Below are 7,482 nucleotides of genomic sequence, written 5' to 3'. Positions count from 1 at the left end.
AAAGCTCCACTCAGCCCAAAGAGCATGCCGGGATGCTGGGCAGTTTGGTTTAACTTAAACCAGCAAGGGGTCTGGGACAGATATTGCATAAACCGGTTTGACCCTAATCAGTTAAGTCTGCTACTACATTCAACCAGGTTTATATCAAACTGGTTTCAGCCTTTTTCAAACTGGCTTATGTGTACTGAACATCTGTTCTGTTACATGTTTAAACCAGTTTCTGATCACTTAAACTGGTTTATTTGTAATTTCTGTCCCTAGCCCAGATAACACAGCTCTGAGGGTCATTGGAATACACAAGTCTGTCCACCACCACAAAGTTATAGTCCAAAGAGAGGACTTCTGGGCTTAATGCTCATGGAAAAATGTATACAGGGATTCAAAGAAGAACTCACTAGAGCAATCTGAAACGGATGTAGACATAGGTAGGGGCCTACCTAAGTCACAATGAGACAAAGGGTTTTTCACAGCCTACTTACAGCACCCAAAGCCAATTTGGTCATCATTTCATGGTGGCCCAACCCCTCACTGCTGATTGGTAGAGGGACCCTGGCAGCCCCATCCCTCACTGGTAATTGGTGGAAGGTACCTTCATTCAGGCTATATCATTACACTTTTTTTCCCACTCCTTGCCACTGATTGGTGGAGGCACCTTCACTCAGTCTACATCACTACTGCTTTTCTTTTTGGTTGTTTTTTGCAGGAAATTATAGCCAATGCTGGATTTTTCAGACATCACAGATAACGCTGTTTTTTGCAGTTTCTGTGACATCTGCAAAACCATGATTCAGGAAGGTTCCTATCCATAGAGTATGTTTATACTGCAGTCCCTGTATCTTATACAAACATAGCTAAGTTAGTTTTAACCAGGAAGCTGGGTAAATACCTGGGAGCTCTGTTGGCCAGACAGAGCTGCATGCTGCAAGGGCTATTCTGCCACCTATTTTAAAGCTAGCTCAAGTACAACTTTGCCAATTGCAATCACTGAAATGAAGACATACACTTAAACATATAAACCTAGCTGTCTGAAAAATATCTTTCAAATATATGCTATAGTGCACTAACATTCAGAATTAAAAATGTTTCTTAATATAAACATGTGCTTTATATTGGAAAGGAAGGATGGTCTTGAGGTTAAGGCACCAAACTACATAGCAGGAGATCTGGGTTACTCTGCCACTGATTTCCTAGATGACCTTGGACAAGCCATTTAATTTGCCGTGCCTCAGTTTTTTGAGGTGTGCAATGGGGATTCTACTGCTGCTTAATAATTCATTATAATTATACTTCGTTTCTCTTACCTTTTATCTGTTTTGTCCCTTTGGGGCAGGGACCACTGTTTCATTATGGGACAAATTCTTTTCCACCTATTGGGCATCTAAGTGAACTAAGAAACTGAAGTGCATTTCCACCTTGTTCAAGTCCCAAAAATCCATCAATGACAGAAAAGGAGCAAGGAGAAGGAGGAGGGCCCACCTGTTGTATTAACAGTTTTTCAAGGGCTAAAACAGAGTGGTATGGAATCTGAAAAAGGAACCCATTTCCACTTAGGTACCTAAAAAGTAGAATAGAGTCTATCCTTCTGTTTTTACATTGTCTAGTACAGTGGTGCCCAACCTCCAGCCCATGGGACCATGTCATCCAGCTCATGGAGCTCCCCACCATTCCAGAAATTTGGTGGCAGGGGAGCAGTGGCAGCTTTGAGCAGTGGATTGTGCTGGATTGCATGGATGGATCCAGTGTGCATGGTGTCATTTCAGTGCATGTGGGGTTATTTCAGCACACAGGGTTGGATCTGGCATGCACAGGGTCACACTGCAGTTTGATCCAGCCAATAGAGAGGCCTCACACCTCTCATTCAGTTTGTGGGGCAAGAAGGTTGAGCACCAGTGGTCTAGCACAATGAAGCACTGTTCTGTATTTGGGCCTCTAGGTGCTAGTAGGGTGCAAATTAATTGTGATTGATTTGACTAATATATTTAATAGGGTATTTAAATTATACTTGTAGTGTAGCACATCCAGTAGTAATCATATACCTCAGTAACGTGACAATTCTATTACCAGTTTAACTCATGATTTCTCAGTTTTTTCCAGTTCCGTCTTCCTCCCACATGATGTATGGGAAGGCAACCCTTGTCTTCCATCCCTAGGAATATAAGCAAGGGCTCCATCGAGGGTGCACCTTCTTTCTGCAACTTATCTAATAAATACTTCTCCTGAGAGCCCAGATCTTGTGAGTGAGTGCTCTCCATTTCCAGTGAGGAGAGAGGGGTACTTTGTACTTCTGAAGAGGTATTCAGCACCCTGCAGGTTCAGTCTTTTACAATTAATGGAAGGTGTAAAAGCATTCTTTAAAATGTAGGTCTCTAGCACTACGGCACTTCTTCATTTAGTACTTCACAAGTGTGTTGTAAAAATTTGCCCTGGAGACAGGGAAATGCAAATATAAATTAGATGGAGCTCTAATAACATAACATAACATTATGGAACAATGCAAACCATTTTGGATGCCCCACAGAGAAGTAATCCATGCATTCCTTTCTGAATCATCTTTATGGAAATTTCTATAAATGTACCATTATTAAAAGTGAGTAGCAATTATTTCTTTCTTTGGTTCATCAGTTGGGGAGGGGGAATACTGTTTTCTTCCCTTTTCTTTCTTTTTCTTCCTCACACTCATCAAATATTTCTCATGGAACAGGAACTGACAGTGGAGAAGCATCTGCTGGTAGAATAGTGAAAGAGAGATGGGAAACCTGGTGGCCATCATTGCAGAGGAGTCTCTGGAGGTGGAAGTAGTTAAGAAAGTTGTAGAAGCAGAGGAGGCTGCAGCTAACAAGTCTGCTCAGGAAGCCAAAGCTATTAAGGTGTGTTGACATAACATTTGCAAGCTTCACAGGGGCCATCATTATAAATTAAATTTAATATTGATCAGACAGTTCACCATCAGGGCTGGAGGGAAATTGGACACAGAGTTCTTTGTAAAATTGGCACTTAGGATTCTGCTTTCTAATTAACATAGTAGAACAGAAAATCTAGGTCTGCTTACTGACCTCACATGGCATGGCTGCTCTCCTGTTCCCGTGGGCACTTAGAAAGTTACAGTAATTTCTAGCCAGTATAATCTTTCAAAGCTGCAGTTGCAGTCATAACATGGGCATTAAAAGCATGCCTGTAAGATAAAAGTTAAAATCCAATGTATGCTTGCAAATGCTAGGAACTCTTTAATAATGAGGCCTACTGGAGATTTTGCTAGTACTGGAATATATTATGTGGAACAAAAAGCCTGAAGCTGTATATGACAATGTATTCTATCAAGGGGTCCTAGTGATTTGATACACAGTGACTGAACTTAATGGATCCCACTACAAAATAGGATTATGTGTTTCAGAATATCTCCCCAACTTTACACAACCATCATTTCACCACCAAAGAAGTCTATGTCTTCCTCTCCTTTTATTGCTAGAATATTTTCTTACCACTTTGGTAGATCCCCAGTAACCCTACAGAACAGATGACACTAGTGGCAGAATTTACATTTTCATTTTATACATTGTAACAGGGCCTCTGCCCTCTCACTAAGGATGGAGGCAGAAGAATAGGGTGTGATGCTTTTAATGGCAACCCTGTTTTACATAGCAGCTGAGAGGGATGGAGTCTAGCCACCATATGAGCCGGACTCCTGGAGCTGATAGCAGTCTGGGGCTAGCTGCAATGCAGAAAGGGGATACAGAGAGGACTGCAGCCCAGCAGTGCCAGAAGGACTGAGCCCAGCAGTGCTGCAGCAGCTTTGCTGCTTGTGGGCCAGGAAGAAGATACCTGGAAGAATGGTGAGGGGTTTTGAAGATACAGATTTTCTTACAGAAGGCTTATTTTTTTGACTTCTTAAAAAGCTTCACATGAGGCAGCTGTACAGATGTTGCGGGGACCGCTTGGAACCCCCTTGGGAAAAGGAGAGTAACTCTGTAGTTTCTCCAAGGGCAGGATTCAGTAAGGGCCATTGCCAGGACCAAAAACTCTGCAAGGGCTGCTGCAAGACCCTAAATTAATTCTTGGTGATTGAAATGGTGGATATTTTAGGGTAAGCCCAGTGGGGAGCCAAAGCATATGGCACAAAGGCTGAGTGGACACCTGCAACCAGAAACAGGCCATTTGGTCATTTATGGGCTTACTCAACATAGACTACAGAAAAGCACCAAGTGCTATTATCCATTGAGCAAGGGTGAGAGAGAGAACTCTATGGCAGCAAGAGGTTACCAGATTAGCAATCTAGCTATTTAAGGATGGTCTAACAAATCTATTTTTCATAACATCAAGGCATGGCAGGTGAGATGGGAGTGTGTGCTAGGGTACCAGGTAATGAAGCAGGACAAGGTAGGCTGAGGCAAGCCACTAGCAGGGGTAGTGGTGATGGGGCACTCTAGGTTGCCTGGGGGATTCCAAGCCTAATACAGGATCGGCTTCGGATCTGGTGTTATGAGAGGGGCTTCGGCTTTTTGGACCACGACCTATACTTCTGAACAAGAGACATAGTCGGGTGGGATGGGTTTCATCTCTCCCCCAAAGGTAAGCATGTGTTCTCTTTCAGGTTGGCTGATCTCCTCCAGCAGGCTTTAAACTAGGTTCGTTAGGGGAAGGGGAGGACAAGGACAGAGGGATCCATGGAACACCAAACCATGAGATACCGACAGGAACAGCCCAGGTAAGTATCAAAGAACCTATTAGACAGGATTATAGGGTCATTCCAGGGCAGTCACCAGGGGAATTAAATGTATATATACAAATGCCAGGAGCATGGGAAACAAACAAGAGGATCTAGAACTCTTGCTTGCAAGCAATAACTTTGACCTAGTGGGTCTAACAGAAACCTGGTGGGACTCTACTCATGACTGGGTGGTAGGAATAGAGGGCTCTAGGTTGTACAGGAGAGATAGAGAAGGGAAAAAAGGAGGGGGTATTGCTTTCTATGTCAAAGAACAGTACACATCTTCCCTAATCAAACTGGAATCAGAGGATAGACAAGCAGAGACTCTGTGGGTTAGGATCCAAGGGGATCAAGGGGAAAGGGACCTGGTGGTGGGGTCTACTACAGGCCTCCACACCAGGAGGATGAGCTAGACAGGGAATTTTCCAGGCAGCTCTCAGAGGCTGTGCGGTCTAAAGACATGGTAGTCATGGGGGACCTTAACTACCCAGACCTATGCTAGTAGGAATAGTCAGCTAGATCTAACCACCTACGCAGGTTCTTAACCTGCATTCAGGACCTCCACCTAACACAGGAGGTAAGGAGTCCTACCAGGGGTAACGCCTTGCTCGACTTGGTGTTGGCCACAGGGGATGACCTGGTGGGGGACCTGCAGATTCAAGGCAACTTAGAGGACAGTGATAACCAAATGATAACATTCACTATGCAGAGAAGGCAGGCCACTATACCTAGCAGGGGACAGGTGCTAAACTTTAAAAAGGCTGACTTTAATAGTCTCAGGGGTTTGGTTGGCAGGGTACTAGGAACCAAGAGCCTAGATGCTTTGGGGGTCCAGGAGGGGTGGTCATTTCTTAAGGATACCATTCTTTGAACTCAGAGTGAGACAATCCCATGGCAAAGGAAAGGGGACAAAGGGGCCAGGAGGCCCCTTTCGCTAACCAGGGTCATCCAGGATGATGAAGGGCAAAAAAAGAAGCACACAGGAAGTGGAATCAGGGGGTAGTTAGCAAAGAGGAGTACACTGCCTCGGCTTGCACCTGCAGGGAGTCAGTCAGGAAGGCCAAGGCAACTCTGGAACTCAGGCTAGCGGCAGGGATTAAAGACAATAAAAAGCCCTTCTTTAGGTACACTGGGAGCAAAAAGAGGGTGCAGGGTAGCATAGAACCCCTACAGAACAGGCAGGGGGGCTTAGTGATGGATAGCAGGGACAAGGCAGAGCTCTTCAATGAGTTTTTTGCCTCTGTCTTCTTAAATAGGAATTTCAATATGCATCACGGACACCAACAAGGGGAACATCAGCTGACCAACAGTCAATGTCAATGCAGTAAAAGGACACTTGGAGGAACTGGACGTGTTCAAATCACTGGGACCAGAGGGACTCCACACATGGGTAATGAAGGAATTAATGAGTGTCATAGCTGAACCACTAGCAAATATATATGAGCACTCATGGTGCCCGGGTCAGGTCCTGGAGGATTGGAAGAGGGCCAATGTCATCCCAATCTTTAAGAAGAGAAGGAAGGAGGTTGTGGGGAACTATAGACCTGTCAGCCTTACCTCTATCCCAGGGAAAATCCTAGAAAAAGTCATCAAGGATGATATGTCTGTGGGAACCCACTGGCTAATGTGATACAGAGAGGTAACTAACGTGGGTTTATAGCAGGCAGGTCCTGCCTGACTAACCAAGTTTATTTTTACAACAAGGCCACCAAATGTTTAGATGTAGGAGTTGAGGTGGACATTATCTATCTGGACTTCAAGAAAGCCTTTGACATGGTATCCCATACCATCCTTATTGATAAAGTGAGGAGATTTGCCTTGGATGATTATACCATAGAATGGGTAGCAAACTGTCTCAGGGGTTGCACTCAGAGGGTGGTGGTGGGTGGGTCATTGTCATCCTGGAAAGATGTGTGTAGTGGAGTCCCTCAGGGCTCAGTTCTGGGGCTGGTGCTGTTCAACATCTTCTTCAGTGACCTGGACGAGGGGGTAGGAAGCACCCTGTCCAAATTCACGGATGACCCAAAAGTATGGGGTGAAGCTAACACCCTGGAGAGGAGGAACCAGATCCAGGCTGACCTCAACAGGCTGGGGAAGTGGGCAGAGAGCAACAGGATGCAATTCAATAAGACATGTGCACGATGCTGCATCTAGGGAAAAAAAACTGCCATCATACCTATAGGCTGGGGGGCGACCTTCTCAACACCACCAAGGCAGAAAGAGATCTTGGAGTCACTGCTGACTTGAGGATGAACGTGAGTCATCAATTTGATGAAGTAGTCAGCAGAGCCAATTGCACCTTGTTGTGCATCCGTAGGTGCTTCACAAACAGGTCCAGGGAGGTGATTCTCCCTCTCTATGAGGCACTGGTCAGGCTGCAGCTGGAGTACTGGGTCCAGTTCTGGACACTGCAGTTCAAGCAGGATGCGGACAACCTGGAGAGGGTCTAAAAAATTGCCACTCGTCTGATTGGAGGCCTGCAGGGAAGGCCCTATGAGGAAAGGCTAAGGGACCTTAACCTTTTCAGCCTCTCCAAAAGAAGGTTGAGAGGGGACCTTGTGGTGGCATACAAATTCATAAGAGAGCAACACAAAGTGGGCGATGATCTGTTTACCAGGGCACCCCCTGGAAAGACAAGGAACAATGGCCATAAGCTATTAGAGAGTAGGTTTAGACTGGACATTAGAAAAAAGTTCTTCATGATCAGGTTTTCCAGGATCTGGAATGGGCTTCCATGGGAGGTAGTGCTCGACCCATCCTTGGGGGTCTTCAAAAGG

At 45.1% G+C, this 7,482-nt stretch overlaps 1 long non-coding RNA gene across 1 annotated transcript in view; it reads left to right on the top strand.

Annotated features, from left to right (window-relative positions):
• Positions 1–3,715: 3,715 nt before the first annotated feature.
• Positions 3,716–7,482, top strand: part of LOC109295898 — a 50,119-nt gene continuing 46,352 nt past the window's right edge. Inside the window, exons 1-2 of the long non-coding RNA XR_002096856.1 lie at positions 3,716–3,830; positions 4,589–4,702. This is a non-coding gene — a long non-coding RNA (uncharacterized LOC109295898). The remainder of the gene's footprint in view (positions 3,831–4,588; positions 4,703–7,482) is intronic.

The sequence above is a fragment of the Gavialis gangeticus genome, unplaced genomic scaffold (genome assembly GCF_001723915.1).
Source record: "Gavialis gangeticus isolate Ggan-Ray unplaced genomic scaffold, GavGan_comp1, whole genome shotgun sequence".
NCBI lineage: Eukaryota > Metazoa > Chordata > Crocodylia > Gavialidae > Gavialis > Gavialis gangeticus.
Note: the sequence above shows the minus strand (reverse complement) of the source record. Positions and strands in the feature narration are given on the sequence as shown.